The sequence below is a fragment of the Salvelinus alpinus genome, chromosome 18 (genome assembly GCF_045679555.1).
Source record: "Salvelinus alpinus chromosome 18, SLU_Salpinus.1, whole genome shotgun sequence".
Taxonomy (NCBI): domain Eukaryota; kingdom Metazoa; phylum Chordata; class Actinopteri; order Salmoniformes; family Salmonidae; genus Salvelinus; species Salvelinus alpinus.
In genome coordinates, this window is record NC_092103.1 from 15239711 (window position 1) to 15253616 (window position 13906).

Consider the following 13906-nt stretch of genomic DNA (forward strand, 5'->3'; position numbering starts at 1 on the left):
CTTTTATGAATATGTGAGGTGGGCATATGTCTCAGGCTTACCTGAGAACACAGGGGACACAATCTTGGGAGAAACATGCAAAGAAGAGTTGCCAGAGGAGAAAGCACAACCCTGGTTTTGCAAGCGCCATACTCTACCAACTGAGCAAGTAGCTTCTGTGTACCTCTAGGTTTATTACTCCTGGTCTTTGGAATGCAAAGTGCATACATGGCCCTATTACATTTTTGAAGTTATATATTTGAGTCTAGAAGAGAAGAATGAAAACAGACGTTGCTATTGCCCCCGTAGTTCCATTAATAATCATTGATTGCTGTACTTGTTGGAACACTAATTGCCTCTGTATCAAAACTATATTGATGGTTTTATTGAAAATAGCAGTAATCATAAGCTAGGTACACGTTTTGGCAAAAATTATGTTTACTACTCTAGTCCACATGCCTGTAGCTCTGTGCACTGCCAGTATCATATGCACAACTTGTTGCATATCTTGTTTGATTATAATTACCTTTTGGTAGGTGTTTGTGGGTGATACATCCAGTGCACAGAGCCAAAATAGTCCAATAATCTCAGTAATTCCACAAGATAGCAAAAATTGTTTGGGTGAACTACCATCAAGGCCAGAGTGATATATGTCAAAGGTTGGAATTCCTCTTTATTATCTCTCAATCTGGAGTTGGTGGGGCTTTAAAGTTCAGACTTGAATTTTATGAATATGCATGACTTGAGACTGATGCATTTGTTTACTGTGTTCTATTGTTTTCTCAGTTTTTTGCTTCTAGAGGCACGGTTGAGAGCGCTTGCAGAGGATGAGAGAGACATTTGGACGGGAGTTAATGTTGACCTGATGAGCGATGAGGAGGATGGCCTGCAAAACGGCAAACCGGTGTGGTTCGTCAAGCCCCCCTACTTCACAGTAACTGGTTTGATACATTCACCTCTGAAGGTAAATAACGTACTTACATTCAGTAATCTTGCTCTGATTTGTCATCCTGAGGGTCCCAGGGATAAAATGTAGCATAGTTTTGTTTGATAAAATCTATTTTTAAATTCAAATGTAGGTACTGGATTCTACAGTTTGAACCTCTGCTGTCTCTGGCTCCACACCCACCCCGTCCAGCCATCTAGATGTGTGAAAGTTAGTGTATAAGCTAATGATCCATCATGTATGAGATTCTTGGGAGTGTGTAAACTTAAATTTTGTATTACCATGTCATTTTTGTATGTTCTCTATAGTTATGTACTTGAAAATGTATCAATTGACCTATTCGGGAAACATTTGGGCAGACTTGATACAAAATATTGTCCAGTACTGCCATGCTTCACTGGATTAATCTGAAACTTTTCACACACACTGCTGCCATCTAGCGGCCAAAATCTAAATTGCGCCTAATCTGCAATATTATTTGATGGCCTTTCTCTTGCATTTCAAAGATGGAACAAAAAAAGAAATATACATTAATTTCCACAAACTTCAAAGTGTTTCCTTTCAAATGGTATCAAGAATATGCATATCCTTGCTTCAGATCCTGAGCTACAGGCAGTTTTAGGTGAAAATTGATTTAGTTGGTTTAGCCACAGAGATATGCAGCAACCTTCCCGCTACCCATGATTGCCTGTGATAATGAGTGGGCTGGAGAGATGGGTTCAGATTGGTCTGCCATGTAGCACGCGTCTGTCTATTTGAGCTGCTCAGTATGTGTAGGTAATCCTGTCTAATGTGGCCATAAAAAAAATATATATTGCATAGTAGAACTGTATAAGTGTTGCTCTCCAATTTCTAGAGGACCGAGTTTTGAAATCAGTGGAATTAGAGTATGATAGCTACGGAGATGGAGAAAAGACCTGTCTCCGGATTACATCTTCAAATTAAGGGCAACCATGGCATCTGTGACAGAGATGGAGAAACGTCCATCCATGTATATGGGTAAGATAGTCTAGCTAGCTACATTTTCAGATATTACATGTTTCTAAATTTGTCAGGAAGCAGTTTTCATTTCAAGTTAAAGTGTACTGTTAGCTAGCTAGCTAAGCTTAGCTGGCTAGCTCACTAGCTAACGTTACGTGTATGATCTGTGTAGTAATATTATTCGTATCTCAGAGCCATTTGCATTGCTAGTTATAGCCTAATGTTAGCTAGCTAACATTGAACCTAGTTGGTTAGCTACCTGCAGATTCATGCATGGTAGTAACGTCATGAGTTGGGATTATGGTTCATTGTTTAGCTAGCAAGCTACATGTCTTAACAAAAGACTCCACTATGCAAGTAACCATTTCAATAGAATGTTAATGATGTCACTACAACAACTGTTGATATGTGTAGCTGGTAAATTCGCTTTGGCAATCTAGACCGATTTCACAGCACTCCCATCTGAGTGTGCCAGAGCGCAGAATAACTAATGAATTTATGAACAGTCGACACCCGTTAAATATGACCGGTGTCAGTAAGCGTTGGCAAAAAAACGTCAATTGTTGCCAGTAATACAATTGCAGTCGCAATGCTCTGGATAACATAAAAAACGCTTAACCAGCTCTGCTAGGGTGAGTAAAATGGTCAGAGTGAGCTGTTCACTCATTTGTGTCTGGAAGTAGCTAGCAAGCTAGCCATCGTTAGCCAGTTAGCTTGGGTGCTTGACTGCTGTTGTTAGGACAGAACGCTCGGATCAACCCTTAATTTGGGCTAGACGTGGCGCTAGCGACCCACCTCGACAACATCCGGTGAAATTGCAGAGCGCGAAATTCAAATTACAGAAATAGTCATATTGAACATTCATGACAATACAAGTGTCATACACAGAAATAGCGATAAAATAAATGCCTTACCTTTGAAGATCTTCTTCTGTTGGCACTCCAAAAGGTCTCAGCTACATCACAAATGGTAATTTTGTTCGATAAAGTCGTTCTTTATTTCCCCAAAAACTCAGTTTAGCTGGTGCGCTTAATTCAATAATCCACCGGTTTCCCTCCTTCAAAATGCATACAAAATGAATCCCAAACGTTACCAATAAACTTCTCCAAACAAGTCAAACAACGTTTATAATCAAACCTCAGGTACCCTAATATGTAAATAAATGATCAGATTTAAGACGGAGAACCGTTATTGTCTTTACCGGAGATAAACAACAAAGTACGCGCGTGAGGCCTCCCGGGTGGCGCAGTGGTCTAGGGCACTGCATCGCAGTGCTAGCTGCGCCACCAGAGTCTCTGGGTTCGCGCCCAGGCTCTGTTGCAGCCGGCCGCGACCGGGGGGTCCGTGGGGCGACGCACAATTGGCCTAGCGTCGCCCGGGTTAGGGAGGGTTTGGCCGGTAGGGATATCCTTGTCTCATCGCGCTCCAGCGACTCCTGTGGCGGGCCGGGCGCAGTGCGCGCTAACCAAGGGGGCCAGGTGCACGGTGTTTCCTCCGACACATTGGTGCGGCTGGCTTCCGGGTTGGAGGCGCGCTGTGTTAAGAAGCAGTGCGGCTTGGTTGGGTTGTGCTTCGGAGGACGCACGGCTTTCGACCTTCGTCTCTCCCGAGCCCGTACGGGAGTTGTAGCGATGAGACAAGATTGTAATTACTAGCGATTGGATACCACGAAAATTGGGGAGAAAAGGGGATAAAAAAAATTATAATAATAAAAATTAAAAAAAGTACGCGCGTGAAAACACTACAGCCAAAATGGGAGCCACTTAGAAAAACTACAAATTCTATCTCATTTTTCCAAAAACAAGCCTGAAACTCTTTCTAAAGACTGTTGACATCTAGTGGAAGCCCTATGAACTGCAATCTGGGAGGTTTTCCCTTCATATTAAACATGACAGCCATTGGAATCAGTGGTGGGCTGAAACATTTTTTTTTTCTGGATGGTTTGTCCTCGGGTTTTCGCCTGCCATATCAGTTCTGTTATACTCACAGACAAACTTTAGAGTGTTTTCTATCCAAATCTACCAATTATATGCATATCCTAGCTTCTGGGCCTGAGTAACAGCCAGTTTACTTTGGGCACGCTTTTCATCCAGATGTCAAAATACTGCCCCCAAGCCCAAAGAGGTTAAAAAGATGGGTGGGACTAAAGCTTAAGACGGTGTAAATGATGCTGAATGGGTATAGATAAAGAAGAGCTCTCAAGTAGGTCTACCAAAACATTCAAAGGCCATTTTTTCAAAAGTGAGGTTACAAGTTTATCAACTTTCAAAGCAGAATGACTTTCCCATTGTTCCTCAACTGTAGTGTATGATATACCATTGTCTAGCTCTGAGTGTCTACTTTTATCCAATGTAACAAAAACACCATTTACAATTTTGCCGGTCGGTCACATATACACACCCTATTTGTTTTAATAAAATCAACTATATGCATTGAGCTTGTCTGATGCTTAAAGCTTACAGTTTGATGAAATAAGGCAAATGCCTCACGAGGGCGCCAGAGATCAAGATAACAAGAAGAAAAAAACTTAACCTGACCCAACTATTCTCCTCCAGCTCCTGCTAGCTTTCACAGATTCTGCCATTACTCTCCTGAAGTTGCCGTGGAAACCTTTCTCATGTTGAATGCCAATTTATCTTACCATTTATACCAATCTGCATGCCATTTATGGTTTTCATATGCAGATTTTCTTGAAACATGTCTTCATATCTCAAAATCATTGTCATGTGGTTAATCAAAATCTAAATGAAAATCTTAAAAGTAACTTTTATTGCCGTTGCCAATAAATAAATAAAAATCCTACATAAAGCCAACAAATAAAAACATTACAGCCTTCAGGTAGAAAATGTGCTTTGGCAAAGTGGGTGGGGTTATATCCTGCCTTTTTGGCCCTGTCCGGGGGTATCATCGGATGGGGCCACAGTGTCTCCTGACCCCTCCTGTCTCAGTCTCCAGTATTTATGCTGCAGTAGTTTATGTGTCGGGGGGCTAGGGTCAATCTGTTATATCTGGAGTATTTCTCCTGTCTTATCCGGTGTCCTGTGTGAATTTAAGTATGCTCTCTCTAATTCTCTCTTTCTTTCTTTCTTTCTCTCTCTCGGAGGACCTGAGCCCTAGGACCATGCCTCGGGACTACCTGGCATGATGACTCCTTGCTGTCCCCAGTCCACCTGGCCGTGCTGCTGCTCCAGTTTCAACTGTTCTGCCTGCGGCTATGGAACCCTGACCTGTTCACCGGACGTGCTACCTGTCCCAGACCTGCTGTTTTCAACTCTCTAGAGACAGCAGGAGCGGTAGAGGTGCTGATCTGTTGCACCCTCGACAACTACTGTGATTATTATTATTTGACCATGCTGGTCATTTATGAACATTTGATCATCTTGGCCATGTTCTGTTATAATCTCCACCCGGCACAGCCAGAAGAGGACTGGCCACCCCTCATAGCCTGGTTCCGCTCTAGGTTTCTTCCTAGGTTTTGGCCTTTCTAGGGAGTTTTTCCTAGCCACCGTGCTTCTACACCTGCATTGCTTGCTCTTTGGGGTTTTAGGCTGGGTTTCTGTACAGCACTTTGAGATATCAGCTGATCTAAGAAGGGCTATATAAATACATTTGATTTGATAAAAATGTACATCCTATAAATCACATTGGCTACACATGTCCTGTCTGCAACAAACTTGAAACATTGTATCAACTATTAAGTTGGGTCCAACCCTGAGCTTGCGAACTTGCAACATTGTATAAAAAATTCTGTGCCCTGTTCTACTGCTTGAGCTCCTGAATATTAGCTCAAACGTATTGTGGAGCTCCTGCACCTAAATATAAACAGTATCTGCACCGCAAATGAGTTCCGGAACATATTTCAGTCCATCAGAGCATGACATTTTTCGCTTTCACGCTGAGTTGTTATCAAAAGTCAAAAAGCTGGAAAGATTTCTCAGGTAGCCAATAGGCGTATTTCTATGCATCCTTACTCAACATTGACAGGAGCGCTCCACAAACAAAAGAAAATGACTAAATTCACAAAACTTTTAAACGGAATGAAATAAACCAAAACGTGTTTCTCACAAGTGTAGCATAGGTTGTGCACTCTGCAAACAATGTGTCCACTCAGACAATGAGAACGGGAAGACTGGAATAATAATATTGAATGCATTAAAATAATTACAGTAACCGATTTAACAAACATTGTAAATTAGAAATGATAAGAATTAACGGTAAATGTACTACTGGTGATATATGTAATACACTAACAATCAAATGCAAACAATTCACACAAGTTGTGCAACAATGAATGTGGACAAATTGGTGGGAGTAGTGGTGATTTTAGCATGTAAATCGTGGTGGGGCAAACTAAACAAATGTTTTTTAGATGCATGCCAGCAAACCCACTACACAACGCAACACTAAACAATAAATTAATTGCACTATAACGGTGAAAAAAGGTGCCCACACACTGTTAGGGCCTACATAAAGCTGTCCCAACAGCAGAGACCCAACAGCAGTCCCAAAACCTTACTACTGTTACACCTGGCTATCAGCAGAGCCTTGTCTGGCAGCAAAACAGTTCATTCAACCTCATTTGCTGCCTCTTAAAAAAATATAGCTGATATGGCTGACTTGCTTAAAAAATTTGGTTTCTACTGACAATTGAGATGTACAAACTATAGCATAAGGGCACGAAGAGTGGATAAGTGGATGCAGTCACTATGGTCAGCACTTTTGAAATGTACAGCGACAGAATTCCAACTCATTCAGTTCTGACTTTCCAGTAGTTTTGAGCACGGCAGAAGTCATGCTGGATTGACACCATGGCCAATGTTGAATGTTTATCCTTTTAAACTTGGAAAAGAGACCCTTAAACCCAGACTTGGGACCACACACCCACTCCACTGAATAGCAGGCTAATGATTGCTTTGCAATGATTGAGGTTAGCCACTGATTCCTTCCAGATCACTCACTGTTGAATTGCGATTTCCAACTTGTTGTGTAATGTTTTTGTCCAATGGCCGATGAGCACCGATACGTTTCATCTATAATTTCTCTTCATATGACAAGGATTAAAAAGGAGATTGTCGACTTGATTCATAATGATGACTGATAGCTTGCTAGCTAAGATTTTGAAAGTATGATGTTGACATGATCAGTCCAATGAAAGCTGTTGTAGATATAACGTGATTTGACGTCATTTTATCTGTGGCCAATGACCTTGAGCCTTCTTGGATGGGCACTTCTATTGTAACCCTATGGCAGCACTCAAGGGACTTCATGTTTCGAGCTCTACCCTTAGATTTGGCGGTGACGTAGTATCCCCATGAGTGACAGAACACAGCCAATCACGGCGCAACTAGAGAACATTACCAACCCCTACGCTCCCACCTACCGTCAAACAAGCATGTCAATGCGAAGCTATACAGAGCCCTCCGCATTGTTACAACATTTGGGAGGCACATGGCAATGTGGTACAGAGCTCGATTTGGTCTCTTCATGCCTCTGGAGGCTCCACAATTGCGTCACAACCTTCATATTGAGCCTCCGACCACATTTTCGGATCAAGCATAAATTGGCATTTAGTCTAGGCCTCCGCAATGGATTAGTTCACTGAGATGGGCGCAAATATAATAATATAATATAATATATATAATCTCGGTCGACCAACAGCCTAACAACCAAACAATCGACCAGTCAACTAATTGGGGTCAGTCTTAAAGCAGAGTACTGGCAGAAGTCGTCCAGCTTGGCCCATGTCATGTCTGCATGTTGGATACTTTAGTTTCAGGCCCTGCTTAGCCTAAATTATCATCCTTCAAGAAGTGATTAAGTGGATTTGTATGTTTTATTCAAGGAAATAAGAGATGTTTAGCGATAGCATAGTATAGCGATGTCATTAGATGCTGGGAAAACCTTGATAGTGGTGGGGAAAAAATTCTGAAAAGGTGTCGGAACCCTTATATGTGATATTAATAATATTAAAATAAAATAACAATTATTCCTTTATTCATAATTCACTGTAATTAATGCATTCAATAATTCATTGTGTATTTAATATACCAGTGACAGCCACTAAGGGGGTGAATAAGCATGCGCAGCCTTGAGCAAGCGCACAGTAATTGACTGACATTTATTGGAGAGATGTGGGCAGACGTGGACGGAGATGTAATGCAACTGACGTTAAAACGTGCACTGGAATTTCAAGATATGTCCTGGTAGTGGGTGGACATGTGTGGTCGTTTCAGGGATTTACTCAACTTCTTAGGGATAGGGGGTAGTATTAGGAAGTTCGGCTGACTGAGGTGCCCAAAGTAAACTGCCTGTTACTCAGGCCCAGAAGCTAGGATATGCATATAATTGGTAGTATTGGATATAAAACACTCTGAAGTTTCTAAAACTGTTAAAATAATGTCTGTGAGTATAACAGAACTGATATGGCAGGCGAAAACCCGAGAAGAATCCATCCGGAATGTTTTTTGTTGTTGAGATGACCACCCATTGAAATGGCTGCCATTGGAAAATCAAAGGAAATCTTCCCAGATTGCAGTTCCTATGGCTTCCACTAGATGTCAACAGTCTTTAGAAAGGGTTTCAGGCTTGTTTTTCTTTTTTAAATGAGCTAGAATTTGTAGTTTTTCTAGGTGGCTCTCATTTTGACTCTAGTCTTGTGGCGCGCGTGGATGAGGGTGCGCACTACGTTATTTATCTCCGGTATTGAACACACTATTCTTCGTCTTAAATTTGATCGTTTATTTACATATTAGGGTACCTGAGGATTGATTAGAAATGTTGTTTGACTTGTTTGGATGAAGTTTATTGGTAACTTTTGGGATTCCTTTGTATGCATTTTGAACGAGAGGAACAGGTGGATTACTGAATCATGAGCGCCAACAAAACTGACTTTTTTGGGATATAAAGAAGGACTTTATCGAGCAAAACGACCATTTGTTATGTAGCTGGAACCCTTGGGATTGCAAACAGAGGAGGATCTTCAAAGGTAAGTGATTTATTTTATCGTTATTTCTGACTTTTGTGACGCCTCTGCTGATTTGGAAAATGTTTTTAATGCTTTTGTACGCGGGACGCTGTCCTCAGATAATCGCATGGTATGCTTTCGCCGTAAAGCCTTTTTGAAATCTGACAAAGTGGCTGGATTAACAAGAAGTTAAGCTTTTAAACGATGTAAGACAATTGTATTTTCATGAATGTTAAATATTACGATTTTTGTATTTTGAATTTCGCGCTCTGCAATTTCACCAGATGTTGTCGAGGTGGGGCGCTAGCGGCACGTCGAGCCCAAAAACTGTTTCCGGATATATACACGCCCATGCATGTCCGCGCACAAAAGTGGTCCGTTATCGAAGACATACGGGACGTGTGCAGGGCCGTACACGGCTGGACACTTGCCACAAATTTCCAGTGATTGCATGTTTTTGGAAATGTGCACTGGATTGTTCGACCCGTAAATGTGCCTTTTCATGCAGTGATACTCTCCCCTCTTTGACCTGCCCCCTCTAATGTGCTCTCTGTTCCACTGAGAGTACAGGCTAATTTAAAAAGCCATTTGCCAACAGGGGGCCATCCATAAATGACTGAGGAATATAATAAAGAACCTGTTCAAACGGACATAGGAGCTAAATATTTCAACGATAACCCACTGTAAAATTCATATGTGCTTGCATACTGAATTACTATTGGTTAAATTGTCCTGCATAACATACTGTGCTATGATTGGTTAAGACCAATCATGAGGTCATTGCAGTTATTCATGGCCAGAGACAGGAACATGCCTGAGTCTAGCTAATAAAGTATAGCGAGTTTATAAAGATCCTGTCGTCCTGCATTTTATTATTATGTACCATGTGTGCATAACAAGACATCCGCCTCTGTCTCAGAATGAGATGGGAGATGGTGAAAATTTGGATTTGTAAACTTTCTGTTAAGCAACCACGGAGGTGTCAGTGTTGGGTGCCTGTCGGCTGAGGAGATTGCAGTCTTGAGCCAGGCTGTAATCTCAGAACCGTGACATTGTGTAATAGCTCCCACTATTGAGCTTTCAGATTTTCAGATTGGCTTTTTAATTTCAAGTAAATGCAAGTGTATGAGATTCTAGATAGCGAGCAGGCAGAGGTATCTTGTCAGAAGCACAACATTTACAATGCACTCACGCTGTCTGTGGCAGGTTTGGATTGGTTATTTGCTGTTTGCACAACATTTCCCCATCTACATTCAACATGCACACAACAGCAATGGATATGTATTTTTAAAAAGAGTTCATAATCTCCTTCATACAGAATTACAATCTTACCTTTCCCTGTGGGCAAACTGTTGCCAATTAAGCTAGACACAACATGGCACTTAGTGTGCACCTGTTCCTTAGTTAAGTGGCAGCTAGACTCATTAATTTAATATTTGTTAATGTGCATAAGAAAAAAGTGTCTGTTTAAACTGCCATGAATGATCATGGATGAGTCAGTGACACAAACCATCAGCATCAGTAGCCATTATGTAAAACCCACACACTGCTTTCGATTTGACACTAACATAGAGGCGTGTTACAACAGTGTAACTATAGTCCACAACATGCTTATAACGCAACATACTGTATGTATAGTGCTCTTGTATAATAAACATTATGTCTTTATAAAGCATAAAATACATACACAAAACCCGGTGTGCCTCTGTGAAAATGGTCTGAGGGTCCAACAATGCCATCTACTGTACATGTAATTACTTTTCAGTCATTTGGTGAGATGGGTTCCAGAAAATGCTTTCTATAGTAAATAACTGCTGCCACCATGTGGTATCCTTCAATAAATACAAGTTGAAACAGAATACAGAGAAAAGTGTGGTATATTTTTGTTCTCCCTATTATTAAAGAATAAAAAACGAATTAATTTTGTGAAACACTTCACATCTATTGTAAATCCTTCTAAAATAAAAGATTATGTTATAAGGGGGTTAATAGTTTATTTTATAAACTATCCTACAAGTGCATCTTGTATCTGTTCCAAAGATGATACATTGTGAATGATGACTGCAGCATGTCAAGGTCACCACAGTTCCCTCGTTCACTGTGACAGTGCATTTTGTGGCGTGAAGCTTGAGTAATAGAAAACATTGTGGTTTCACTTGAAAAAACCAACTCATCAGATTTTGTTCAATAGTGGTAACATACGTTTATGTAGGCTATAGGCCATAATTGCTATTGCCCATTTCACCCCAAATAGTCAAGTACAAGTAATCAGTCAGTCCAAGTCTCAACCACCCCAATAGTCTACTCTGTCTACATAACAATGTGAAGGAGTGTTTTACTCATGAATCCTTCAATTGGGTCCTACTTATGTTTTCTTTACTCATTACATTATTTTTGGCAATTAAAAAAAGGCTTTAACTTTATTAGTACTTCCTCTGTAATCCCCCATGGTCCTCTTTCTTCTATTTTCAGTTTCTTTATTTTTTCTGCTTTCTATTTTCCTGGTTTCAACCTGGTCTCAGAGCAGTTTGTATTATTCTGTATGTAAATCCGAGATACTTCATATAGTATGATATCTTATTAATTTGTGGATGTCCATGACCTATTACGTATGATATGTTACAAATTACAACTCGTAATACAGTACCAGTCAAAAGTTTGGACACACCTACTCATTCAAGGGTTTTTCTTTATTTTTACTATTTTCTACATTACAGAATAATAGTGAAGACATCAAAAATAAGAAATAACACATATGGAATCATGTAGTTACCCAAAAAGTGTTAAACAAATCAAAATATATTGTATATTTGAGATTCTTCAAAGTAGCCACCCTTTGCCTTGATGACAGCTTTGCCCCAGTCTTGGCATTCTCTCAACCAGCTTCATGAGGTAGTCAACTCCAATGCATTTCAATTAACAGGTGTGCTTTGTTAAAAGTTAATTTGTGGAATTTCTTTCCTTCCTAATGCATTTGAGCCAATCAGTTGTATTGTGTAGAGGTCGACCGATTTATGATTTTTCAACGCCGATACCGATACCGATTATTGGAGGACCCCAAAAAAGCCAATACCGATTAATCGGCCGATTTGTATTTATTTATTTGTAATAATGACAATTACAACAATACTGAATGAACACTTATTTTAACTTAATATAATACATCAATAAAATCAATTTAGCCTCAAATAAATAATGAAACATGTTCAATTAGGTTTAAATAATGCAAAAACAAAGTGTTGGAGAAGAAAGTAAAAGTGCAATATGTGCCATGTAAGAAAGCTTACGTTTAAGTTCCTTGCTCAGAACATGAGAACATATGAAAGCTGGTGGTTCCTTTTAACATGAGCCTTCAATATTCCCAGGTAAGACGTTTTAGGTTGTAGTTATTATAGGAATTATAGGACTATTTCTCTCTATACCATTTGTATTTCATTAACCTTTGACTATTGGATGTTCTTATAGGCACTTTAGTATTGCCAGTGTAACAGTATAGCTTCCATCCCTCTCCTCGCTCCTACCTGGGCTCGAACCAGGAACACAACGACAACAGCCACCCTCGAAGCAGCGTTACCCATGCAGAGCAAGGGGAATAACTACTCCAAGTCTCAGAGCGAGTGACGTTTGAAACGCTATTAACGCGCACCCCGCTAACTAGCTAGCCATTTCACATCGGTTACACCAGCCTAATCTCGGTAGTTGATAGGCTTGAAGCACAGCGAAGAGCTTCTGGCAAAACGCAGGAAAGTGCTCTTTGAATGAATGCTTATGAGCCTGCTGCTGCCTACCACCTCTCAGTCAGACTGCTCTATCAAATCATAGACTTAGTTATAACATAATAACACACAGAAATATGAGAATTAGGTCATTAATATGGTCGAATCCGGAAACTATCATCTCGAAAACAGGATGTTTATTCTTTCAGTGAAATACGGAACCGTTCCATATTTTATCTAACGTGTGGCATCCATAAGTCAAAATATTCCTGTTACATTGCACAACCTTCAATGTTATGTCATAATTACGTAAAATTCTGGCAAATTAGGCGGCCCAAACTGTTGCATATACACTGACTCTGCGTGCAATGAACGCAAGAGAAGTGACACAATTTCACCTGGTTAATATTGCCTGCTAACCTGGATTTCTTTTAGCTAAATATGCAGGTTTAAAAATATATACCTCTGTGTATTGATTTTAAGAAAGGCATTGATGTTTATGGTTAGGTACACATTGGAGCAACGATACGCACCGCATCGATTATATGCAATGCAGGACACGCTAGAAAAACTAGTAATATCATCAACCATGTGTAGTTAACTAGTGATTATGATTGATTGATTGTTTTTTATGAGATAAGTTTAATGCTAGCTAGCAACTTACCTTGGCTTCTACTGCATTCGCGTAACAGGCAGGCTCCTCGTGGAGTGCAATGTAATCAGGTGGTTAGAGCGTTGGACTAGTTAACTAGTCCAACTGCAAATTGAATCCCCCGAGCTGACAAGGTAAAAATCTGTCATTCTGCCCCTGAACGAGGCAGTTAACCCACCGTTCCTAGGCCGTCATTGAAAATAAGAATGTGTTCTTAACTGACTTACCTAGTTAAATAAAGATTAAATAAAGGTGTAAAAAAAATATATATATATTTTTAAAAACTATCGGTCAAATCGGTGTCCAAAAATACCGATTTCCGATTGTTATGAAAACTTGAAATCGGCCCTAATTAATCGGCCCTAATTAATCGTTCGACCTCTAGTATTGTGACAAGGTATACAGAAGATAGCCCTATTTGGTAAAATGCCAAGTCCATATTATGGACAGAACAGCTCAAATAGGCAAAGAGAAACGACATTCCATCATTACTTTAAGACATGAAGGTCAGTCAATCTGGAACATTTCAAGAACTTTTAAAGTTTCTTCAAGTGCAGTCGCAAAAACCATCAAGCGCTAAGATGAAACTGATACGGATACGTTCATTAGAATAACTGCACCTCAGATTGCAGCCCAAATAAATGTTTCACAGAGTTCAAGTAACAGAC